Below are 27465 nucleotides of genomic sequence, written 5' to 3' on the forward strand. Positions count from 1 at the left end.
CAGGAAAACCTCATTTGTAGTTGGTGTCAAGAGAGCAATTTGTTATGCTAGTTGAGAAAGCAACAATGTTCATCTATGAACCTACACGTTTAGGAGTTCTCATTGCGCTTCACTATAAAAGTTGATGAGGTGCATGCTAGGTCAAAGCAAACACAAAGAGATGATGGACGGAGTGCTGTACTAGGATGCTTGTTTTCAGTCCAGGGAGGACCTGGCCCGGCAGTTCAGGCTGGACTGTTCCCATTGGGCGTAGGGTCAAGACTGATTTGCATATGGCTGGGTCCAAACTGGAATGACATGGTGAACAAAAGAACAATGGATCTAGGGCCAGATCTCTGTACTGGGGTGAAATTATCACATTGATCAGCATTCTGTCCATCAATTGTTCTTATTGCATTTGTCAACCCAGATGGGTATGCCCAGACGTGGGCCCCATGCTCTCTATGTCACTGGAGTCAAGCTATCCTGGCTGATGAGGGGTGAAACTCCAAAATCGGTCAAAGGATGCTTGTTTCCAGTCCAGGGAGGACCTGGCCTGGCAGTTCGGGCTGGACTGTTCCCATTGGGCGCAGGGTCAAGACTGATTTTCATATGGCTGAGTCCAAACTGGAATGGCATGGTGAGCAAAGAAACAATGGATCTAGGCCTAGATCTCTGTACCGGGGTGAATGTATGACATTGTTCTGCATTCTGTCCATCAAATGTTCTTCTTGCATGCATGCTAGGTCATCATCACCAACACCTCCCCAGAGTGCTTCCCAGGCCAGTGATCAAACAAGATTATATAGGCTGTTTTAATACATTGTACACAGTTTTATCCGGTGGAAGGAACGGTCAGGGTGGACTCTGAAAGAACTCAATTAAACCATACTATTTAGCCTAGTACAGGTGTTTCCAACCAGTCTTTCGCAAGGTACCAGTAGCTCACAGACAGCTTAAAAGTAGCTTATGGCCTTGAGTTAATTTTTAAATAAGAGCAGGGTCACATTTTTCTTTTAAAGTTGAGAAGGCTGCATTTACTCTGCATTATCAGGCTGCAGATAAAGCCCGATAATGAGCAGTGCTCAGTTAGAACTATGGGCCAGGCTGGGTCACAGATGTGAACAAACATTTGCAATGTAATCTGTCTTGCCTTTGGGACCTTATATTTATTTAGCTATGCAGCACATTAGCCTGGGTGCTGAAACATCTACTGTTCTTTAACGTGGAGGTAAAGTAAGCACCAAACTGCGTGACTCGCCAGGAATGGGAACACATGGAGGAAAATATTGCCTTTCAGCTCTTCCTTACTTTCATGGTCTATCCAAGCGAAAGCATCAATTGAGAAGGTAGAAGGGTCTAGCCCCTACATTAACTCCAATCCCATGCCTCTGCGTATAATTTCTGGGGCTACCAAACCCTTTCTGTATCCGCCCACCCTTAGATTCATACCAAACTCATTGAAACTGAACAGGTAATCACCGCTCCCCCACCCTACCCCACCCCCCAACCCACCCACAGCTTTGCTACATTTACACCCCTTTTTGATCTCTCCAGTATCAAAGCTCCTGAACTTCATGGGAAGGCGCCACAGAGGAGCAATTCAATAATTGTATTCAAATCACACGACTCAACTGCAGTTTAGTAACTTTAATTATACCTTTCTGGGGAGAAGAGACAGGCGATACAACTGCCTAAACCTGGCCTATGGAACATACGCAGTAGGAACAAACTTTCCCAGAAAGGCGTTTCTTTAAATACTTAATGACCCAGTTTAAACACTAATTAACTGGTGTGGGCCCTCTCCCTCCTTTATCTCGAACAGGGCTCCATCGCAGTCGGCCTCAATTTATGGCTAGGTCCCAGTCTACTGCTACTATACACTATCATTGGCACTCTATGCTTCATGGCATTTTCACTTAAATCTTTTTTTAAATTCATATTGCCTATCCCCCTTATTTGATTTTTTGGGTGTTTTTGGTCTTCTTTTTCTCCCAAAAAAAAGTACTCCAAGCTAAATTGGTTGTGGAGTTTTATTAGTTGTGTGTGACTTTCTGCAGTGTACACACTGCTTAAGTACTTGCCTTTGATTTAAGCCTAACTGCTTTGTGTTACTTTACCAGGGACAGAGTAAAGGTTTATTTAATTGGTGCAACATCTAAAAGGTGGCCTTATCCTTCGAGGTGAACACTTGTCCGGCTAAATAATAATACACATTCCTACAGAAACTCCAATTCTGGCAGCTTCCTCGGATCATAAGTTCAATAGCACAGCTCAAAACTGAAACCTATGAGGAGCATTAGCGTGGCTCTCTAGTTTGAACTGCGGATTTTGTGCAGTGGTCTGCAGGATTTTCAAATCATGTTGTATATGATTTGGGTAACGTGTTACCCCACAAAAGCTCCTGAACACTGCTTGGTGGTCAGATAAGAGGCTCTAGTTTGTTGTACATAGATGGTAGAACATGGCTTTATAATGATGTGGTAAGAATCTTTTGGTGACATTCTTGAGGTTTCATCATCCTAGAAATTGGTTATGTGGCGGGATAGTAGATTGTGAGCTGCCATTGTAGTCTGCAAGGGATGAGTTGATGTCCCAGGTAAAGGGCCTGGGTACTGGGTACTCGTACAAAGCCACTTACCTAAGACTCCCAGACCTAGTTTATCCCCCGGTAACCACCCACGTTTTGGAGGATTCAGAAAACAACAATGGTGTAACACAGCTCATTTCTCTCATACAATTCTGTTCAAAATGCGACAGCCCAGAAAAACCCCTTGGCCTATCCCTCCAACAAGTGGAAAGCCCTCCTGAATAGAGCTTTTTTTCCTAGGAAGGAGGGCTGATGAAAGCAGCCCGTCTGACCCCTATATCTGTCCATGCATTTGCAAATAAAAGCAAAACCACATCGCATGCATATGCATGCCCTGCCTCTCCCCCTTTCACCCAAACGGATAGATTCCACATCTTCTGGATATCCACATAATAAAGTATGTGTGCATACAAAGAACGCCTGCAAATCTTTCTGACTTTCAGGAGGTATCCTGAAAAATATGGCCTGAATCAAGACACTATTCAGTCGGTGCCAGTGCACCTCACAGATAACCAACCTTCTCGTTGAAAAGCATCCAGAAGGCATGTGCCCTGATCAGCACACTGAGATGGTAGATTACCTTCCATGCAAAGAAATATGTGCCAGGCACCAGGCTGCTTTTTTTGTGCACAGGGAAAGGAATTTATCTTAAGCCGTCTGGTGGGATACTCACCAGAAACATACCGAAAAGTCCTGTATTTTCAAGTACAGCTGTAGGTTTGTTAAATATTAATCTTTGTCCAGGTTCAAGACCTATTGTTTGCATACAAATGTATTCATTAGATTGCAATTAGATGCATTTCCCAATCACTTTCAGGCAATTACACAATTTCGCGCTTTGTTGTTGCTTCAAATAGGCTATTTAAGGCAATGTGAGAGTTGGGAGAGACAAGTGGGAAGAGTGGTAAAAGCAAAGAAAGGGAGGTAAAGAGAAGGACCCATCAGCATGTCATGCCAGACCTTGAAGTGTGAATGACATCCCACCACACTTGTAAAGGTTTCAGACGATGTCCTATAGAAAATCGAGACAGAGTGAAATTTGAACAAATGATAAAATCAGAATGTGCATTATCTGGCAGCTAGTTTCTACTCTGGCCAGTGGTCCATGTACAGCCTAACCAATGCAGGGTTCTCCTGACCTGGTTATCTGCCATATGTGCCAAGACCTTCTGCCCAGTGGCTTCAAGAAACCATCAAGCACCTGGGACAAGGTTTGAGGGAGGGGCAAGAGCATGCCTGTGTACTTTGAAGTAGCAAGACCAACATGTATCAAATTGGGGCATTTACCACATCTGTGCTCTTCCGGTTGTAAAGAAACATATTCATCTTCAGATGCCAAGTACATTGCTGCTGAATGGCTCTTAAACCCCATGTAACAAACCCAAAGATAAGAAAGCGTATTTACAGCAGACCCGTCACAAAGACTTCGCTGTGAAAAGATGTGACTTACTTTGCAGTGCTCTGGAATTTGAGAGTACACCATGAGGGTCACATGAGTGAGTCACTACGCAGGCTTGATAAATCGGGCCCCATGGGTTCTTTGTAGACATTCTAATACCAAGTACTTCCGTTTAACTATAAATAGGTCTGTGTGAATAAGCCAAGCTCTCAGCTCACACATGTGACTGCATCGCTATTACTAGGTAATGTTCAACCACTGGAACGTCTGACTGAACCGGTGAGAAAAGCGGGGTAGATCTTGTAAAGTGAGCATGCCTGCATCATAAAGGGGTCATGCGCTTAATAATACCGTGAAAACGGATACCGAGTGGGGCTCACGTCCTTCCCAGTGGTTAAAGGACAGTAAAAACATGGTTCGAGACATAATACATGTGCATCTCTATTAATAAAACATGAAATTATTCTACATAGTTTACTTTACTAAATACAGTAAAATAACAGCTATAAAGATAATTTGCACTGGTTACATATACTCACAGTATATGTGAACTAGAATGCTGAACTACACCAATAAAAAATTTAAACAGATACAACAGGATAGATTAGCAAAAGTAACAAATTAACGCTGTGCAGTGGTTGGTTAAGGTTAGGCAGTGCAGCACACGTGGTAGAAGGGCATGCATGATTGGCAATTGATACATTCATAATGTAGTTAACACAAGCACTCGTGAAAGTATCTCTAGCTATGTATTATATGTTTTTTAATTCTGCTTTCCCAGATTGGACGAGTAGATTAATAGCTAAAAGAGATTGCTGGTATGCCGAGAGGGTGCTTATTGAATCAGAAATATAATTATAAGATTAAGAAAACTCACTGTAAGCAATAAATCATCCTTAACAGTATTTAAGGCATGAGAAACGAAGGGGTTAAATGCCAACATCAGAAAAGAATAAAAAGAGAGCGTTTTTGAGCTATTTAGAATAGAGGCACTACCACACCAGAACGCAAAAATGCATTCCAAATATGCCGTTGTAATGTTAACTGGTGAAAAGTAAGTCAATGAAAATTAAACACACACAGATCAAAAAAGGTAAGAACCAGCAACCTACAGCTGCCCATCATACTTCCTCTGAGGGATGCTGCGTTTACAAAAGGTTGTACATAAGATGCATTGTCACATCTGAGGCACAAGGCTCTAATAATTTGCTAAATGTGCAACTTGTTTCCTACAAATGGAGAAAAATCGTTGTTGAATGTTATATATTGATAATTGTGCCTACACATTACTTAACGGCAGGCAGTTAGAAAGAACAGATGCTGCAGACACACAGCACCCGAGAAGGCATTATTGTAGCAAACATGGGCTTTTATATGCCCAAAAGAGAACATACAAAGCGAGCATCGTGAAAACGTGGACATGCACGTTTACTACTGGCCGAGTCATGGGGAACTGCCATATTGGAGGTAGGATGAGGCAGGCTCGAGGGCTGAGATGTTTACACGAGAACTCCGCCTCTAAAGATAAAGCGTGCAAGATTTCTGTGTTTCAGAAATACACTGGTCAGATGAGGGAGGCTGTGAGAACTGTCCCCGTCTACAGGAATCAACGAATATCGGACTGGAAATTAAATTACTAGCACACTGCAGCAATGCTTGTGCGCAGTTAGTAATACAGAACCTAGTGATGGTCACACACCCACCCCCAGGAGTGTACACAATGTCAACTTTAAAGCAATAGTAGGCACGCTGTAGAGATGCCCAAAAATTACTAGCACTGCTGTCAAAGTAGAGCACGAGCAAACACAAAACTACAAGTACCACAGCCAGAGCACATGCTGCTAGTCCAGTATTTTGACGAGCGTACAGTTACACTACAGCAGGGGTCAGCACAGCACCCACGGTCAGTAGCAGTAATGCATCAATGATGGTTGCCTCCACGGCAAGGGCTGCAGCAGGGAGCACACCCACCACACTACTAGCACCACAGCCAACTAACAGATATACAAGGCTCTCATAACCAGAGTAAGTGCACACATACACACTAATAATGCAGCTATGGTGTGTCGGGACACAAAAGGAATGCTGGTGCTAGTACTGCAGTTGGCATGCGCACCGTACTACAGAACGCCACTGCACACAGTACTGCAACCAGATTATACACACACACTCCTAGTATAACAGCCACAGTAAACCCATACATTGCAGCCACAGCCGACCCCTCCCCCACTACCGTCAGTACTACTAGCACAACAGCAACCTTCCTACTGACAGCCAAAGCGGTCACTAGCACTAAAGACAACCCAACAAGCAGCTGTAGGAGGTTGCAAATACAATCTGGCTCCGTATGCAGCACCTGGTGGTCATTTCTCAAGATCTCATTCACCTGAAGGGCCGCATTGTCCATTGCAAAGCACTGGACCCCGCACACCCGCTACTCACTAGCAATCGGGCTGCTGGGAAATAAGAAACCCTGCTCGGCTCCTGAACACCTTAACCTCCTGGGTCCGAAGAGTTGACGGTGAGAAGTGTTACGGGCTAGCAATCCCAGCACATATAAATAAGAAGAGGATACACCAGCTCGCAGAGCTGCGGCATGCCTTGCGAGCTGCGTGGGCCGCACAGGCGCTAATGCTGCCCCGCAGGCCACACAGTATGCCCTTTACTGTGCTGCCCCACTGACCCCTGTCCCAAATACAGATAGAGCATTCCGCTCCACCATTAGTAAGGAACTCTAGATTGGAACTTCCTGAAATATGGGTTTGTAGATGCATATAGTTTTTATAGGATCCTCTTTAAACAAATTCTGCTTAGATCGTGAAAATTGGACCGGTTTGGGTTCCAGAGTCAAAATGTACGGATTCTTAACTTTGGGAAAACTAACTAGGAAGTGTCCTTGGTCACTACATCGCTAAGCACGAATTACCTTGACAAACAGTGGTATGGCGCCAGAACAATTAGTGACCTCTTCATAAAACAAGTGCACAACACTCGGAGTAAAGGGGCAAGTAGCCATAGAAGGATACAAATGATGACATGGCCTTAAACCAATTGGAAGGCCGAAGTTTAGATACAAGCCAATGAAAAAAAGATGTGCGGAGCTTCCATTCCATACTGAATACTGCATGTCTCGCAAAGCGAGAAGCGCATGTGCACTGCCGCCATAGGCTCGACCTAAAAACAGAAGTATTTAGCTCTAAAATAAAATTACTTTGAGCATGCGAACTAAATTATGTACCAGAATGCATTTAAATAGGAAAAATTAAATACCAGAATGCATTTAAATAGGAAAAAATGTAATTTACCTTTTAGCCGTCCATTTTAATTTTTCCCCTTTCAACGAGTGACATTTACAAGTTCAAGTGGCCAGTAGACACTGTGCCATATTTATAAATGTTAAAGAATCCTTTTTTCCAAATGGGAGAAAATTACAGTGCAGAAAACTTTCTGAAACATTGAGCCTTGTTACGATGCCGGTCGGAAGAGCGTCCAACTGGCATCTTAGCGGAAACTGGACCACTCGACAAAGACTCGGCGGACTCACCTCTATTATTTGGATGCGCCCACGGGCACAGCACAAGCAAAAAATAGAAAAAAATTCACTTTTGAAACATCCATGCACCCAGTGGCAGGCACCATGCGTTGCGCGCCACACGACACATGGATGCTTAAGGGGACACCAAAGGTCCCATAGCGGAGGGCTACGGCAGACAGGAGTCCTACTAGGGGCCCCAAAAGACCCTTTCCACCAGCCTTTTCATGGTGGAAAAGGGCTGTCAAAGGTATATCGAAACCCCCACGGCAGTGCATCGCCTCCATTTTGGGGATTACTGAATACGGCGTTTGAGATACCCTAATATTTAAAAATAAAAGCATTGACCCGAAAAAAAAAAACCTGACACGTCTACGAAATTTAACAGCTCTTTATCATCAATAGCTGTCAAATAAGCACTTCAAGCACCACTTTAATCCTCTGCTGCCTTCGTGTAACGAAAGTGAAACTAACCAAATCTCACATAAGAGAAATGCAGGAATGGGCAATAACCTACCGCAACACTATTTCACGATGTACAAGGCACATGGAAAGAAAGTTGTGAAGACGGATTGAAAATATATAAATATCTTCAGAAGTACAAAAAAGCTGCCAAGAGAAAGAACCACTGTTTTTGCTGAGCTTAGCGAAAGGTATTAATGGCAAAATTGAAAAGGTACAGTGCTAATGTACTGCCTGCTAGAGGACAGTGTCTGGATAAATTACATACTTCTAGTTTAACAAAGAAACCAGCATTAGCAAAGCAAATCCTTGGAAACCTGTAAATGTTTCTCTTTTTTTGCAAACAGGCAACAGGTATTAAATCTGTGAAACGAATAAAAGGAAAATAAAAAAATAAAAAAAAGACCCACAGTCTAACGTGGAGTACATGTGCACAAAAATGAAAACAAAAAACCACCACAAGAATAATAAGTATGAACATAGAAATCGAAACTTTTATCGCATTAGCCCAGTCTCTTCTCCATGTTGTAAACAGAAGATAAACATCATAGACAAATGCAACAAACAAATGGAGAAAGAGAACCAACTGTAAACTTCTGTAGTTTTAAAGATGTGTTTATAGAATTTTATTATGTTATTGGATGCCATGAACATGGTGAAAATCTAAAGCGGTTTCTAAGATAGACCTAAAATGACGCTACTCCATAACAGAAGGATACTAAGGGCCCCATTACGAGTTTTATGGACCAGTATCCAGTACAGGCTACTGATCATGGCAACTACATCTTTCCCAGTGTCCAGAATTAAAAGGTCTGCAAAGTCCAGACCCAATAATTCCAGGCCCAGAGACATAAGGGATGGACTTCCTTACAGAGCTGCAGGCAGCTGGGGAACTGTTTCCCTTCCAGTCATATTATTCAGCCTGCTAGGAGAAGTAAGCAGGAAGCATTTGTTCTTCCCAAGTAGAAGTAAAATGGAACTTGCCGTCCTGTTCTACTCCCTCCCCCCACCCCCCCCCCCCCCCCCCCACTTCCCCGGCATATTAAAAAGCCCCATAGCTGCATTTAGCACTGGCTTCAAATAGGCAGTACATGTTTGTGAATATGGGCAAGTTATTTCCCCTTTTGGCGGGAATGGGAGACAACTTTTAATCATAGTTAACTCACTGGTTGATCCCGCACTGTATGGTTAATTCTAGACCCAGCCTCTCACACTGAAGAGAATAGGGAACTTGTAATCGTGCAGAAAGTGTGCATGCATATGCCAGAAAGCAAACAATAGGTAGTGACAAGGAGTACAATAAACTTATCGATCTGGTTGCAAATGTAAATACTTTAATACTGAAAAAATGAAGTGTTTGTCAGAAAAGTTAAGAGTGCTTAAATGATTAAGCATTTGTAGTAAAAACATATTTCTTAATGATTAGTCTTCATAGAGACATACAATTGACTCCAAAAGTCATGAACAAGATAGGCATCTGGAATGGTTTCCCATCTAAGAGTCTTTGCATTGCAACAATGAAATGATCATCAGGCCTGTGCTGCGAAAAATAACCAACAGGATATAAAACCTGCAAAAGTATTAGAAAGGCATGATGTTGGTTGCATTTATGGGTTATAACAAAATATCATGGTACTGGATTACATGTACTATAATTATGTAGTGTATGCTTAGGCTATGTGATGCTGAATATATTATTGTTCGCAAATCACAATGCCAGGTTAATTAAATAGAATCAGGAAAGCTTCAAGTAGATTACGCGTTGCTGTCCATCGCTTTAAACTCGCCGAGAGCAAGTACTGGATTCACTTTCTTCTGCGATTCACGCTTAACTCCTCTGTTCACTTCATCATATTTCTCTATTTTAATTAAGTTCTTCTTCTTTGGAACCTTCATTTTCCAAGACACAGCAGGCAGGTTCAAATAAGCCATTCCTTGAGATTTCTGATACTTTGTAGATGCTACATAGGATGCTCTCACAGTCTGTACTACTGCATTCATTAAATTCTTGGCAGCTTGGATCAAAGACATTGCACTGTCCACTCCAGATACAACAAGTTCCCCACCAAGGTTTTGAACTTCAGCCTTTACTTTACTGCAAATATTCAACTGGTGACAGTAAAGGGAAATACGTTGCAAATAAGCTAGGAGGTCCTGTTTGCAGGTAGAGTCTGGGCAGTGATCAGCAATAGTGCGTCCCAGTTTGTCCATACGCGATCCTGCTTCTGCAATTTTCTTGGCAGCACTGATCACATCAGATGTGTTCTTCAGAGGTCCCTTGCCCCTAGTGAAATCTGTCATTTCCATCATAATCATACACATTTGCTTTGAAAGAACAATAATGTCATTACCACCGTCATCCCATTTCGAAACTTCAGCATCAAGTTTACTCTTTTCTTCTTGAAAGCTAGCGACTTGCTCTGCAATTTTAGCTTTCTGTTCTTGTGGAAGTTGAGCCATGATTGCTCTTGCGCTTTGCCCAGCAATTAGCTGGTCATCTAAAGTCTGCACACTTGTTTGACTTCGGACATCAGCATCTTCAGGTTCAAAGTCAGAATCGTCCAATTCATCTGGAGTTCTGATCATCAGCACTGCTTTTCTAATGTCTCGGATGCCATCGTACACAAGTCGCGAGGCATCGATAAATTCATTCTCATCAATGTATTTGTCACTACTGAGCGCGTCTACAGCGGCTTCGACCTGCTCAGTAAATCGGGGCATTACCATGTCGGATAACAGCTGTGTGGCCTCAAGGATCTTCTCTGTATAGACCCCCGATTCATAATTATCCATTTCAGAAGTGACCACATGGATGACCCGAGCTGCACGCCCACGTATCGCACCAGCTGTTCGGTCCAAACCATCAACATCTCGGTCCTGAAGAGCAATGACACACTTATTCACATCCTCCAGGATGTGGTTCTCAGAAACTGCCAAGAAGTCGTCGACAGGCGTTATATCGTCCACTGCATCAGTCAGCACGTGCACTTGCCGCTCCCACTGCTTTCGGAAGAGACTCATGGTTTCCTGGGCTAGCTGGCTGTGGGGTTTGGCAGCCAGGGCCAAAGCAGCGTTCACCACTTGGGGGCAAAGTGCCTCGAGCTGACCCGCGGACATGCGCACCAACTTGACACCCTCCTCACTGCAGGAGATGGAGCAGGCCAGCTGAGCCACTTCCACCAGCTTCAGCGCGTGCTCGCGGAACACCTGGGCGTACTCGCGCACCTCGCGTTCTTGCCCTCCGCGAGCCGCCTCCACCAGGACGAGCAGCGGCACGTGAGTCTCCAGGAAGGAGTCGGAGACGTGGTCCATGACAGCTTTGCGCAGCTGCCGGCGCAGGTCGCGAGTCTTGTGGGTCATCCGGTCGATGGCGGAGTTCAGGGCGTCGCCACGCTCGCGACGCCCGGCGTTGCCTAGATACTGAGAGATCAGGTCCTGAAGCGCCTGGCGCACAGCGTTGCACTCGGCGACTATGCGCTCGCGGCGCCCGTCGCGCGTGCACGAGGAGTCCGCCATGAGAGCGGCGCCGCTAATGATGCTCTCCAGCCGCTCCTCCAGCGAGGGCCGCAGCCGCTCCTCTCGGAAAGTCAGCGGCTCCACCACGATCTGCTGGTCGAAGAGGTTGAGAGCGGAAGCTAGCTCACCACCGGCTGACCCGGGCGCGGCCTGTTGTTGGGGGTCCTCGGAGGGCGAGGCCTGGGCAGCCTGAGCGATGCCTGTGAGGGCTCTCTGGAGCTGGCTGTGTAGTAGTTCTCGGTTGGCTTGGTAGGCCGCGAGCTCCGGGTGCCGCAGACAGGCCTGCGAGGCGCCATAAAACAGGGGCAGGCTTTGGTGCAAGAGCCCGCGGGCAGCCGCCATGTCATCACGGTGCCCTGCCTCCTTCAGCTCCTTCTGCCGACTGGCCGCAACAGTGCTGAGCCTACCCGCCTCTGCCCTTAACAGAAGGTACTCACGGCCTAGCTCTTGTTCGCTGCCAGCGACGCGCAACCGGGCCAGCGCCTCCTCCACCTGGCGCAGCTGCAGTAGTAGTCGGTACACGTCCGCCATGTCGGCCAAAATAAGCAGGCGGGTAACAGCTGACAGCAGTCCCCGGGCGGCGCGCACCATTCCGGCCCGCTTCACTGATGAGCACGGGTCTCCGTTGGCAAAGTCTCCCGAGGCGGCGTTCATCAGTAGGCCCTGCCGCCGCACGTCCTCCACCGCGGCCGCCAGCTCCTGCACCAAGCACGGGCTCTCGCGGGCGATCATTTCTCCTCGCTCCAAGAAGCGGCCGGTTGCCTGTTCCACCGATGCCGCTAGTACGCGAGCCTTCTTGGAGCGGCCTTTACGCTTACTAGAGGGCCCGGCCTGGCTGCAGTTCACCAGGGTAGTCACCTGCGTGACAAGCGGCGCCAGCAACCGCTCCACGGCCAGAGTGCGAATCTGCAAGTTGTTGGGGTCCCAGGAGAAGGGTAGCGGAGCCGCCAGTGTTGCTGCCATTTCGTGGACGTTGATTTTCGAGACCGTTTCTGCTGCTCAATTTTGGTACCCGGGATGCTGAAATCAAGGCGGCTTTATCAGGGCGGTGCGTTTTTCAGGAGGCTGCGCAATAGAAGGGATGACGTCAGTCCGGCAGCGGTGATAGGCTGCTGACTGCTGGGCATGCTCTCATTGGATGCCGAGACTTCCCTACTCCTAATGTGGCCGTGTTGAAGCGCTCTAGTGTTTTTGTACACGAGGCTCGCTCCTTCCAGCTGCTCTCTATTAGAGGTTCGCGGTCTAGACTCAGAAGTTGCGCCCACCCACATGAAGTCTTTCATTCAGTTCGTCGAGTTCCATAAACATTGAACGATTTGTTTGAGCCGTAGAAGCGCGAATCTATGCCAATGGATCTTTGGCACGTTTAAAGCATTTTAATCAAAGGTGATATTGTTTTTCCTTGTTTGATCAGTGGCGAAGAACTAAACAAAGTATTACACGTTTTCTTATTACTTTTTAGCGGCGTACTCGTTTCTGTGTTCTCATGGATGCTTATTAAAACCAATAGTCTATGCATTTCAACATAATAGGTTTATAAAAATTCCTAATTCGCAATGTCCGCGATTGCGCTCTATTACCCCTTTCAATTTTTTTTCACTTATATAGCATCATTACATGAGAGGGAACTCTAGAAATATAATCATATTGATGTGTTAAGTTGACTAAAGGCAGGTGTTAAATACACATCAAAGAGATCCTAGAACCACACCTTTACCATCAGCAGTTTCCACATTGTATCCTTTATTAGAAACGGAGGGAAGGGAGTAGCTTTACGTGTTATTTAGAGCCCCTCCCCTTTTGACACTTACTCCCTGCCAGGGCATTTAGGTGTTGCTGCTGGCCCATTAGTTTCTCACTGTTTTTCCATAAAACCACAACACTTTTTTCAACATGATGCTTCTCTAGTGCCTACACCCACCCCCAAGTGTGAGCGCTTCCGCCTTAGGATAACTTTCAAGTGTTAAAAAAATGGCTGCCCTGGGCCTTTAAACACTCAGACCACACATGTACATTCTATGGTGTGTCATACGTGTAACTACATTTCATACTTTTAGCAGGTGCAAGGAATACAATATATCATCAAATAAGGCTAAGGGAGGAAGCCACGATTTAGCCATCAATATGGCAGAGTTGTGACATGCTATACCTAACCTCAGCAGTGACTTCTCAGCCTTTTTCATCATTCTGAGGTCAGAAAAGGGAATCCCATTACATTGGATACTGCTAACAGTGTACATTTAGAGTACTCGGAAACGGAAAAAACGAATGCATGAAGAACTGTACAAAATAGTTATTATTAATCAAACGACTGAAATCAAAATCACAGGACTCAAATAGTATGCTGGAATAGGCAAACTTACATTTTACCTTTTCACCCTGGGCTAATAAATGATTTTAGAAAGGACCAGTAGATCTACAAGCCCAAGCCTGTTTATGCTGCTATCTAGATTTGTGTTGCTTTAGAGCACGGGTACTCATAGTACGGCACGCAGGCCGGCAGCGCTCCCCGGCAAGCCTTCTGTGGCGGCCCGCGGACCATGAGACATCGTACCCGTGTTAAAAAAAAAAGAAAATCCAAGAGTGTCTACAAACACTGCCGGTTGCAGAGACACTCTGAGAGAGACTGCTGCTCTGTGGGGCCGGGCGATTCATTCCAGGAGGCCAGAGTGGGGCAGAAGGGGCGCTAAGAGGTGAACAAAGTCCCATTCACATGCAAATGGTCTTTTTAAAGACCTGTGAAGTGCTCGGTGGGGCTGTGTGTCTGTGCGCGCTGGGGAAGCTGTCTTTCTCAGCCCAGTGACACACAGGCAGGGTGAGATGACAGAGTGAGGTAGAGGGACAGCGACCGAGCGAGAGGGAGGGAAAGGGAGACCGAGACATGGAGACAGAGAAAGGGAGACGGAGGAAGACAGAGGGAGGGAGACAGAAGGAGGGAGACGGAGTGAGGGAAGTGAGGGAGTGAGTGAGGGAAGGGGAGGGAGTGAGGGAAGGGGAGGAGTGAGGGAGGGAAGGGGAGTGAGGGAATGAGGGAGGGGAGTGAGGGAGGGGAGTGAGTGAGGGAAGGGAGGGAGGGAAGGGGGGGAGGGAAGGGGAGGGGGGAGGGAAGGGGAGTGAGGGAGGGAAGGGGAGTGAGGGAAGGGGAGTGAGGGAAGGGGAGTGAGGGAAGGGGAGTGAGGGAGGGAAGGGGAGTGAGGGAGTGAGGGAAGGGGAGTGAGGGAGGGAGAGAGTGAAGGGGAGGGAGGGTGAGGGAAGGGGAGGGAGGGAGAGGGGGAAGTGAGGGAGGGAGTGTCAGGTGTCAGGTGTGCCAACAATACTTAGCCACTAACCTTCAGGACAGCCAGCAGTAACGATGTCGTGAAGAGGAGTTCCCAATGTCCCCTAAACACTACACCCACCACAGTGTAGTAGCGCACTCTGGGTGGCGAAGTATTACAGGGAAAAGGGGAAGGGACAAAATAATAAAAGTAGCCTGTTTCGTCACAGGAATGTGACCTTTTCTACTTTCCCTCAGGAATCCCTGTACATGGAAGACAACAAGCACAGTAATGAGTACTTCCGCAATCACTCCCCCTTCTAGGTATGAAAAGCACACTCCGTTCCACTTACATGAAAAAGGGATGCAGGAAGCTTAGTGAGGCCAACAAAGTGCACGGACCTGCGTAGACTCCTCCTCCCTAGTTGCTCTCCTCACCACGGAGCGTAATCACCAGGCAGGGGGCTCACAACGTCAATAGGGTTCTCAGGCCAATCCGTGGTAATACGAAACAAAGTAAAAGGTCCTTGGGTTCGGTTCCAGAACCAGGACAAAAGCAGGAGAAGATTTCTGGAAGTGCGGTATCGCTTGCAGGGAGGTTAACCTCACTCTCCCTACAAGCGCCAATGTCTAGGCGTCTCCCGTTCCGCTCCGGGGAACAGAGACGCGACTCTTTATCTGGCAGCGGCTTTCCGCCAACAAAGCGAACAATCACAGGCAGCGCTAGAGCGCTTCAGGACCAGCGTCTCTTAAGCGAACAATCACAGGCAGCGCTAGAGCGCTTCAGGACCAGCGTCTCTTGCCGCGGCTTTCCGCGAACAAAGCGGACGAACACAGGCAGCGCTAGAGCGCTTCAGGACCAGCGTTCCTCTCGATCCAAACAGTTACTCGGGAGGAACTGAATCAGGCAACTAGTAATCCAATAACGACCATCAGCAACGGCTCCGCAGGCAGTTTGTCAAGCGCCGTTTCTAGAGGAGGAGGGGCTTAAATAGGAGTGTGCTCCTTCCTGTCGGCCTGCAATGTGCCCCCTGGCCTTATGGGAAATGTAGTCCCTACCACATTCATGCGTGTCTTTCGCAACCGAGAAAGGTGAGGGTTGGGGGCTGTTATTGACCCGTGATCATGACGGGGAGGGAGTGAGGGAAGGGAAGTGAGGAAAGGGGAGTGAGGTAAGCGGAGTGATGGAAGGGGAGGGAGTGAGAGTGAAGGGGAGAAAGGGGGACGGAGGGAGGGAAGGGGAGAGTGAAGGAGTGAGGGTGAGGGAAGGGGAGGGAGGGAGTAAGAGGGGGAAGGGAGTGAGGGGAGGGAGGGAGTGAGGTAAGTGAGGAAAGGGGAGTGAGGGAAGCAGAGTGAGGGGAGGGGAGTGAGGAAGGGAGTGAGTGAAGGGGAGTGAGGGAAGGGGAGTGAGGGAGGGAGAGGGGGAAGGAAGGGAGGGAGTGAGGGAAGGGAAGTGAGGAAAGGGGAGTGAGGGAAGGAGTGAGGGAAGGGGAGGGAGGGAGTGAGGGACGGGGAGTGAGGGAGGGAAGAGGAGGGACGGAAGGGGAGTGAGGGAAGGAGAGGGGGAAGAGGGAAGGGAGTGAGGGTGAGGGAAGGAGAGGGAGGGTGAGGGAGGGAAGGAGAGGAAAGGAGAGGGAGAGGGAGGGAGGGAGAGGGAAGGAGAGAGGGAGAGGGAGTGAGACAGTCAGAGTGTTTGAGACAGAGGGAGACAGGGAGGGAGAGAGGGAGATGGAGGGAGGGAGGCAGAGATATATATGTATATATGCCGGGTCTGGTAGCTCAGTGGACGAAGGTGTCCGCTGCAGGCACCTGTGTTCAACCTCATGGTCACAGTTTTTTTTGTTGCTCTAGCCCCACCCCCTCCCTCACAGACCCTGCCCCCACTGGTGCAGCCCTCGGACACACACCACACTGTAAATTTCGCCCCTGAGAGAAAGTTTGTGAGTACCCATGCTCTAGAGTCTAAACACTGCCTTATATATACTATACTAACTGCATTTTTTGCATGTACAGGTCTTGTAAACTGGGAGGGCAGCAAGAGGACCTTTTACTTTGGCACGCATTCTATAAAACAAAAACTTAGTAAATTGGGTTCCTAGGTGACATACAACTCTTATGGGCTTTATTAATGTGTTGAAAGTGAATCCATTTTTATACTTAGGACATTGTGAGTATATGCGCATATGGCATATAAGTGCAATAACAGCTCTGTTTCCTCTATCTTTATTTGTCCAGATCAGTGTTGTATCAGAAACCTAGGAAATATTAAGTATCTATGTGTCACAATAGCTACTTTTACAGAACCTTTCACCTTCTTCTAAACTGCCCACATCTTTTATTTCAAGCACATTGTACGTGTTGGGAGAAACTTCTCCCTCTCTTTTATTTTCTTGTCCAATTCCCAGACCCAGTAAAAACATACATTCCTCCTTGGTGAATGCATCTTTTTTAATTTTTTTATTTTTATATTGTGTGAAATAGACCCGAAGGTATTAGAGCGCTTTACATGAGCACAATTTGTGTTACAGATGGACACATTTATTTTTGTTAGGTACAGGTTAACTGATTTGCCCAGAATCACAGGATGTTGAGTGTCCCTGAAGAGGCTCAAACCCGGTTTCCCAACCCTGAAGTCAACCGCTCTAGCCGTTAGGCCACACCCCTCCCTAGACTTGCAATACAGACTATTCCCTTTTTCTATTTTGTCCTGTGGGACAGGTAAGGCTAACTGTAATCTATGTGAGGCATTCCAATGAGAGCCCAGTTCTACAGAAGTGCTAAAAAAAGTTATTCTAGGATGTTTTACAACCTTTCCAAGAAAAAAAGCTAGCAGGCTAAAGGAATAATGACACACATTCCTGGACTGTCCTTAATATAAAATCCATGGCAACTTCAAGTTTCTATTGGTTTCCAAGGATTGATCTTTATTCAAAGCCAATACACAGTTTTTATTGAAATGTGTAAGCCATATTCTTGTCAGAGGTCTCTGATTACTGTGTTGGAGAGCATTCAGCAAGAGGCAAGTCCTCTTGAATTGGTAGATTCATTAGGCTTTGTTGTGTGACTCTATCCTGCACATCATATGGTCTTATGAAAGGTAAGTTCAAGCATAATAGAGGAGTCATTTGGACAAACTGTTTCTCCATCACATGGGGCAGTGAGGCAAAAACAGATGCACCAGATTCTACTAATGAGTGCCATTCAAAAACTAGTTCTCTTCTGGAAATAATTTTGAGAATCGGACTATCAGTGGGATCAGAAAGCAGTAACATGCCTAGATTGCTTGCAAATCAGCCTCAGTCGCCGTGCTTACTTCAGCACCCACGTTTATTTTTAGCCAGAAGCCAAATCATGAATTTCTTCTCTGAAAATTCCAGACATCGGAGATCCCAAAGAGTAAATGATTGCCTATTCAAAAGTGTAAAAATTAATACCGGTAGTTTCAAGCACATAATGTTTTCATCGATTGCATTCCACTATAGAACAGATTACTAGGTGAATACACCCAGCGATATCCACAGCTCATCATGAAGGCTCTGTGTTCAACATGTATATTAGACTTGGCTCTTTTGACATGTTTATCTCCAAACATTTTGCCCTTTGCCTCCTATTTTTCTGACCCTGTTTTTGTTGGTTATAGGATTCTGGGCACTTTACCACTGCTGATCAGTGCTAAAGTGCATATGCTTTCTGTGTTAAATTGGCTATCCATGATTGGCATATTTGATTCACTGGTAAGTCCTTAGTAAAGTGCATGGTGTGTGCCAGGCCTTGAAATACAATGCTACTAATGGGCTTGCCGCACTGGTTGTGCCACCCACATGAGTAGCCTGTAAATGCGTAGTTTCTGCATGTGCAGTTGTGAACTGCAATGTTGTCCTGACAAGTGCACCCACTTGCTAGGCCCATACCTTCCCATTCCTTACATGTAAGGCACCCTTAAGGTAGGCCCAAGGTACCCTTCGGGCAGGGTGCAATGTACGTGAAATATAGGACATGTACTAGTATGTGTGACATGTCCATATAGTGAAACACAATGTATTTTATTCTTCACTGTTGAAAGGCTATATTTCCCATAGGCTTATAATAGTGTTGCACTGTACCATGTTTACATATGTAACTTTCCCTAGGGACAAAATAGGAACATCAAGTTTGGACTCTCTAAACTCAGAATTTATTACCGCACCTTTTGGTGAAGGTGGTTTTTAAATCCTTTGTTTGAACATAGAACTTTAAGAAACTGTGTATTATGTAACAAGGGAACCCCAATATTACAACCAGGGGTCCTATGTGATTAAGAGACACAATGGTTCAAGATAGGCCATTCGGTCCAAAAGGTATTGAATTAATTTTAAATGAACATAAATTCAGTTTCTTACTTCATATGGTCATCTTTTAGCAAATATAGGGGGCGGACACATATAAACATTGTAAGTCAAAAGATTTATTTTACAATACTTGAAAATATATAGATAGATTCGGTGCTCAGAAATAAGTGAAGAAAGGGCGTGCTGTGGTGGGTAAAGGAGGAAATTGTGTAAAAGCATACATCATTTTGAGAACATAGTAACAACTCGTTATATGATTTACATTGGTTAGGAGTTTTGTTGTAAGTGGGTCGATGATGTTTGAACAATGTTGAATTACACACTAACTTGTGATTTAATCCGTTCTTAATTATTCCTATTGCGTATTTTGAATATAATCACATTAACCATATCGTCACAAGCACTGAATGACTCGAATTGATAATTAAAATTTCACTCAAGTATACTGTATGCACACAATTGCATGCACACCTGTGCTTCCGGGTCAACGGTCTAATCGCTAGCCCCACTCTCCACTTCCTGTTTTGACCGGCTCCGCTCAAGCCCCAGAAACAGTCATCCTTCAAGTGTCGACGGAGCGTCTGCCCATCCCCTCATCTTCCGACTCATGCAGTACTCTAAATTAAGTAAGGTCCTCCCTTGAACCGCTACCTTATCTCCCGGCGTATAATTGACATCGGGCCCTGTCCATCCTGACCCATATTTGTTGTTTTTCCTTAGAATAATCCTGGCCGCCCACTGACTACGCAATGGCTGTCTTCGTATTCATATGTAATGGAGCTTCACTCCCCTTGATCTATTTGCTAGGCATACCATCCCTGGAGCCTAATACCTCTGACCAGAATTGGATACCTTTGAGTAAGTAATTGCACTTTTACTTCATCTGTGGCAATTACAAGTGCACCACGTTCATCTATTAATTTAACCCATTGGTCTAATAGGAAACACTTCTTCAGGACATCTCTGCCCCATATCACGTTCTACTGACCGGTCCAACTATCCATAGACGTGTAGAGTAAGTACACTTCAGGTTATAAGCATGATTTTGTAGGTGCAAGCAAGTCCCGGGCACTCATATGCAATAGCAAATATAGAACATTTCTTTCAAGTGTAAATCCAGAAACACACAAAAGGGTCCATGAAATAACAATAGCGGAGGAGTTGTTCCCATTCTCTTTTAATTTTCTTTATGTTGTAATTTGCTCTGCCTGAAACAACCAGCCGAAACTTGTTTAATCAGGGTGTCATTTCATCTCTGACTCTTCAGGGCTGTGCTGGTGTGTGCAAGGCGGTGTAATCGAGACACCGGTGATAATTCCAACCCGGTTTGTCAAAACAGGTGGGTAAGTACTTGCGTCGGAGTAGACAATATTTCTATGCTTTGATGTACCAGAAGGTGTAATCGAGATGCCGGTGTTGATTCCAACCCGGCACGTCTATGATTAGGGTGAGTAAAGTTCTGCAAAAATGAGGTGGTATCTGGAAACTGAAATTGTGGTATAAAGAGCCACGGAAAATCCATTGGAGAAAATGATATAACAGGGATACCTAAAATCAAAGCAGGCTTTATAGCACTCTAGTCCTGTGAAATCCACGTGACTAGGTAAAGAATAACAGCGCGAACACCGAATGTGTGTAGCTGCGGTTTGTGTAGAGGGAGAGGGTCCTCCGTGGCTCGTCTTCAGCGAGTAGTGGGACCCTCTCCCTCTACACAAACTGCAGCTACACAAGTTCGGTGTTCACGCTGTTATTCTTTACCTAGTCACGTGGATTTGATGGGACTAGAGTGCTATAAAGCCTGCTTTGATTTTAGGTATCCCTGTTACATAATTTTCTCCTACGGATTTTCTGTGGCTCTTTATACCACAATTTCAGTTTCCAGATACCACCTCATTTTTGCGGAACTTTACTCACCCTAATCATAGACGTGCCAGGTTGGAATCAACACCTGCATCTCGATTGCAGCTTCTGGTACATCAAACCATGGAAGTATTGTCTCACCTGACACAAGTACTCACCCGCCTGTTTTGACAAACCAGGTTTGAAGTATCATCAGTGTCTAGATTACACCGCCTTGCACACACCAGCACAGCCCTGAAGAGTCAGAGATGAAATGAAACCATGACGAAACACGAGTCGGCTGGTTGTTTCAGGCAGAGCAAATTCCAACATAAAGAACATTAAAAGAAATTGGGAACAACTCCTATGCTATTGTTATTTCATGGACCCTTCTGTGTGTTTCTAGACTTACACTTGAAGAAATTTTCCATATTTACTATTGCATACGAGTGCCTGGGACTTGCTTGTACTTAAGTGTCATGGGAGTTTCCCACACAGATATAGGGGTTACAGGGGTCTCCCCTACCTGGTTAGCACCATATTTACCTTTAGCTTTGTTCTACATATGTACACACACGCGCACATTTAGCTGAGCGCCACTATTTCCTACTATAGAAAACCCTTTCTTGTAATCAGATGATTTTGTAGGTGCCTCGTCATGATTCATCCACGACTAGCCGCTTCACTAGTAATTCTCTGTAAGTGCCTCACTTCATCATGCACACTACATTTGATTGATTCCTGTCTGCTTATTGATTCCTCAGTTGATAATATTCTCCCCCTTTTTAATAAAATCACTTCCTTACCTGTCGACTCATTCATCTCAAACCCCTGAATTTCTCAACTCTTCCTTTTACTCCTTGGCTATTATGGCTTGCATCCTACAAGTCTATATTATATTTTATAACTTATTTTGTTACATACCTCAAATGGCAATTTTTCTTGGGACACATTTTTTTCTGAATCTACATTACTTATTTTTTGGATAATAGGTGCCCATATACCAATCCTGATGGTGATCTCGAAAAATATGCTTTTACAATTTCCTCCTTTACCCACCACATTACGCCCTTTCTTCAATTATTTGTGAGCACCAAATCAATCTATATATTTCAAGTATTGTAAAATAAATCTTATGACTTACCATGTTTATATGTGTCCCGCCCTATATGTGCTAAAAGATGACCGTATGAAATAAGAAACTGAATTTATGTTCACTTAAAATGAATTCAATACCACTTGAATCGAATGGCCTATCTTGAAGCTTTCTTTCTCTTAATCATAAAATACCTGTAGTTCTAGTATTGGAGTTCCCTTGTTATATAATACATACCAAGCGCAGTTGTTGAACTGCAAGGGTTACCACTAAGAGTGTTTTTCTTCTCTATAACTTGTTATTGTTGTTTTCCTCTTTTTCGAAATTTAGTTAACACACTTAATCTGGTTCCACAAAAATGTCCAGCTTTGACACCCCTACCTACACCGAAGAATATATTGCTAAAATTATTAGTGGCCACTCATTGTTCCATTCACCCAATCCAGCAGGGGTTCCTACCAATCCCATATCAGACAATGTCTCAGCTCCTGAAAAACTCAAGAAAAAGCACATTTGTACGGAACTACATGCATGCATGTTGACAGAATATTTAAGAGAAGATATCATCCCAGTAGGTCGACAAGTCTGCAACATCCCAGCGATATTTATCCAGGACAAAAAATTCAAAAACAGATTTTTACATATAGGCATCACATGCTCCCATATTTGGATGGTTCTAGGTATTGACACTGCTCTTGAGCATAGCAAAAAAGAACTGGAAGAAATACAAGAGTTAGAAAAAGCAATACTTGAGTCAGACACCCTTGCTGATGCCAAAGCAGTTCTAGAGAAACTTAAAAGAACAATACTTGATGTAAAAAAATGTGAACACCATAAAAATTCCACAATAGTCACTAGGGACATAAATAACGACTACAGAGAACATACCCCTAACTACAAGACGACTTTTTCACATCTGTCACATAGGGTACACCAAACCCCTTCACTGGGGCCTGGAGTGGATTTAAGGACAGACAACCTGTCACCTTCTCAGACTCATCGGCTGAATCACATTCTTTAAACCCATGGTCGGGTCCTAGTACCTCATCCCAAGCACATCATTTTTAGGGAGAGGCCAGCAGTCATTCTGTACCCGAGGCAGAGCAAGGACCAGGAACAATTTCACACCAGGGGAACGACAAAAGAGATGGAAATCCCACTAATGGGGTACCATTAGTAGACTCAGCCTCTATGGAAAAAGCACTCACAACCAGTGTAATGCCCATCTTTAATCTATCTAAGCATATACTGTCTTCACTCAAAATTGATCTCCTCAGCCAAAGCTTCTTTTTTGTCATTACTGAGAAACCAAATTGGTTCACTCTCCAGCCAGAAATATTCCAGTTTTCAGAAAGATAAGATCAAAATCCTTCTTTCAAGATTGAGATACGCCCCAGAAAATGGATACCACAGGACTACGGCCTGAATCCACTTTCCATCCTCCCTCTAGCTCTATGCTCCCGGAAGTCCTCCCTTTTGAACATCTAGTATTAAGAGACTTCGAAAACTCAAAAAAGAATTACAGGTTAACACCGTACAATATCAGTTTAGAAGAAAAAAAAGAGTCTCTATGAACTAAAATCCTGGGAAGACATAGTGATGAAACCCTGTGACAAAGAAGGTGGTATAGTGTAGCAGGACAAGACCAACAATGACAACGAAATCCTTCGACATTTGGGTAATGTCCTACACTATGAACCTCTCTGACAATCCCCTAAAAGAGATAGAGACACAAATCCAGACTATCACAAAAGAAGGAGAGCAATCTGGATTCATCAGTCACAATGAGAACCTCTTTCTCAATAACAAGAACCCCCGCACTCTGGTGCTATACACTACCAGAAATTCACAAAAACCTAGAAGTGCCCCCGGGCAGACCCATCCTATCCGGATGTGGATCCATTTTGGAACCTCTGGGTAGATACATTGATTTCTTTATACATGACCTTGTACATACATCTGTGGCCTATGTTAAAGACACTACTCATTTCATAAACCTGGTAGAGAACAAATTTGACCCTGACCACAAATTCCTTGTCACATTGGATATAGAATCATTATACACCTACTTACCATAAGACAGAGGCATTGTGGTGATAAGAAGACATTTAAACTCGCGTATCTCCCCCCATCGAGTCCGTACAGACTTCATTATCTCCCTCCTACATTTGGCTTTGACAAATAACTACATTTTATTCGACAACAAATTTTACAGACAGTGCAAAGGCACTTCAATGGGTGCTGTTCTCACTCCAAGCTTTGCAAATCTGTTTGTAGATGATATGGAACAGACACATATCCTCCATGAACAAAATCCCAATTTTTTAAAAATCTGTCTATTGAAAAGGTACATAGACAATGTTTTTTTTTATTTGGTCTGGTAACAAAACAGAACTCCTTACATTCTGTGAATGGCTTAACACCTGTCAGCCAGATTTGACGTTCACTTACCAATTCAGTAATTATCAAACTGACTACTTGGATGTCACAGTAAAAACCTTGGAAGGTGAATTATACCCCACATTGTTCCGTAAATCAACGGAACGCAACACCTTACTCCAAAATACCAGCTCACACCCCAGAGCTCTAAGAGATGGACATCCCTGCAGCCAAATCCTGAGGATCCGCCGTAACTAAATTCAAGGAGGATTTCTTCAGGGAAAAAGAAATCCTCTCCAAAACACTTGTAGACAGAGGCTACCCAAGATGCCTTGTAAAACGCTCAATCAAGCGAGCCTGGTATTCTTGCAAGGAGATCCTCCTACAATCTAAACAAAGAACACCCATGTCCAGAATCACATGTGTAACTACGTTTTGTCCCATCAGCAATACATTGACTAAATGCATAAAAAAGCATTGGACACTTCTCACAGCTGCTAACATTACCTGTTAAGCCCCCCTTTTCTCTTTCAAGAAAGGCCGTAACATAAAGGACCACCTAGTAAGAGCTTACAAGCCTAACCATACTGACAACACAATTCACTCTTCTCTAGGACTTCCCCCCATCCAAAGGCCATTACATAATCAGTAACTGTTGGGTTTGTTCTTCCACGAAAAACACTAAAGTCTTTGAGTATGACAATGTCAAATATATAATCACAAAGATTTTCCTTTAGAAAGCACTATGCAACCTGACCGGAAATTCCAACTTCATCACTCAATCACAATCATTCCACTCAGATTGGGAAAATATATCTGTACACCCAAGGCTACTGCTATGGACAAAACAAATTACAAAAGGTTAAAATTATTTTATTTGTCGTAGGACACATAATCAAAAAGACAAATATTCGCAATTAAAGAAAAGTACAAATTTCATTATTTCTTCAGAACACACAATAAAAAATATAGAGCGACAAAAGTTAATAAAATACAAGAGAGCGCAAATAATAGACCAAAAGCTTAGTCTTTAAACTGATCATATCCGTGGTAATTGTTCCTCAATGGCTGAGACTGGGTGCAATGTTCTATGGGCACTCAAAAGTCTCTGTGAGAGTATGGATTGTGTTCCTAACAACTCAGGCGTCTGAGTTAAGACTAAGCTTTTGGTCTATTATTTGCACTCTTGTATTTTTTGAATTTGTCGCTCAATATTTTTTATTGTGTTTTCTGAAGGAATTAATGACATTTGTACTTTTCTTTTATTGTGTATATTTGTCTTTTTGATTATGTGTCCTACGACGAATAAAATAATTTTAACCTTTTGTAATTAGCTTTGTCCATAGCAGTAGCAATCTGAGTGGAATGATTGCGATTGAGTGATGAAGTTGGAATTTCTGGTCAGGTTACACACATTGCTGGTTGCATAGTGCTGTCCAAAGGAAACCTTTGTAATTATATATTTGTATGGTACCCTATTCCTTTGGCATAAGGGGTCCCTCTCAGTTTCTATGGCAATGTCAAACACACACTTGGATTTTTTTTCCAATTGCAATTCATGTAATGGGATTTACTGTATTTGTTGCTCTTGTAACTTGCTATACTTAGGCCAAACCACATAGAAGATCAAGACAAGATTTTCACAACATAAGAGCAGGGACAGCTGCAAAGTCACTACAGCCCCGCTGGTGGAATTTTTTGGGAGAAAGAACACTTGAAAAATGACTTCTCCTGGCAAGTCATTGACATTGTACGTCCACAACCAAGAGGGGGCTACAAGCAAACAGGTCTCAAATAGACTGAAATGTAAATTGATGCTTACCTGCCAAACTATCACCCATGGACTAAACACACAGGAGGAATGGAACTTAATCCTTTGAACATTTTTGGCATATGCCCCTGTGTTTCATAACTCTATAGAAACACACATTGGATTACACCACTGGAGTAGCATACATTAAGTTTGCAGTGTACTTCATAATATGCCTTCCATATGCCCAATGTACATATATATGTTTTTTCCTCATTTGAACCTTAATGTATTCTTCAGAGATTTTATTTTCTCTCTCCTCTTCTTCAATTCATAATTAGTTTGGGATTCTGTACCCCTACTATGAGCAATGTTGAATTACACACTTACATCGAGATTATTCCGTTCTTAATTATTCATATTGCGTTTCCTGCACATAATCAGATAAACCACATCATCACGAGCACTGATTGACTCTAATTGATACTGGAACATTGGTACGTTGGAAGCTCCATAGAAAACAATGGAGTAGCTCCGGGCTTATAATGGCTGGTATAAGCCCGGAGCAACATTCCAATGTTTCTTTGTTCACAGCTCTGGCTGTGAACAAAGGCTTCAGGGAGCCTGAGGGGATTTCAATCCCCTCGCGCTCCCTGAAGGCTTTGTTTTATTTGTTAGAACATTCTGCCCTCTAGTGGCAGAATGTTCTAAGAGCCTTATAGCCTTCGTAGCAGGGCTATACCAGCTTTTAAAGTCCCACTGCCTTGTTAAAGTCCCTCGCCTTCGGCCTTTAACGATGCAGCGGGCCTTTAATAGGCGGTATAGCCCGTTACGGCGGGCTATAAGGCTATAATATAAATTTCACTCATGCATACTGCATGCGCACAATTGCGTGCGCATGGGCACTGGTGCTTCCAGGTCTGTGGTCTAGTCGCTAGCCCCACTCCCCACGATCTCAAATATTTAGATCAAAACGTCATCAACCCTCTTACAACAAAACTCCTAACCACTGTAAATTGTATATAAGGAAGTGTTTCTATGTTGTCAATGCAATGTATGCTATTACAATTCCCTCCTTTACCCACCACTGCTCGCCCTTTCTTTACTTATTTGTGAGCACCAAATCTATCTATATATTTTCAAAGTATTGTAAAACAAATCTTTTGACTTAGAATGTTTATATGTGTCCCGTCCTATATTCACAAAAAGATAACAGTATGAAATAAGAAACTGAATTTATGTTCATTTAAAATCAATTCAATACCTCTTGGACTGAATGGCCTATCTTGAACCATTGTTTCTCTTAATCAACTTTTAGAAAGTGGGCATTTTCTTACTT

General features: G+C 44.2%; 1 protein-coding gene and 1 pseudogene across 2 annotated transcripts in view; both read right to left on the minus strand.

Annotated features, from left to right (window-relative positions):
- CNTN5 (contactin 5) overlaps positions 1-27465 on the minus strand; it is a 3039905-nt gene that overhangs the window by 2460659 nt on the left and 551781 nt on the right. The window lies entirely within an intron of this gene.
- Positions 9275-12561, minus strand: LOC147698710 (catenin alpha-1 pseudogene; annotated as a pseudogene). Its single transcript, XR_015299358.1, has one exon. The product of XR_015299358.1 is annotated as a catenin alpha-1 pseudogene (transcript).

The sequence above is a fragment of the Lissotriton vulgaris genome, chromosome 8 (genome assembly GCF_964263255.1).
Source record: "Lissotriton vulgaris chromosome 8, aLisVul1.2, whole genome shotgun sequence".
Taxonomy (NCBI): domain Eukaryota; kingdom Metazoa; phylum Chordata; class Amphibia; order Caudata; family Salamandridae; genus Lissotriton; species Lissotriton vulgaris.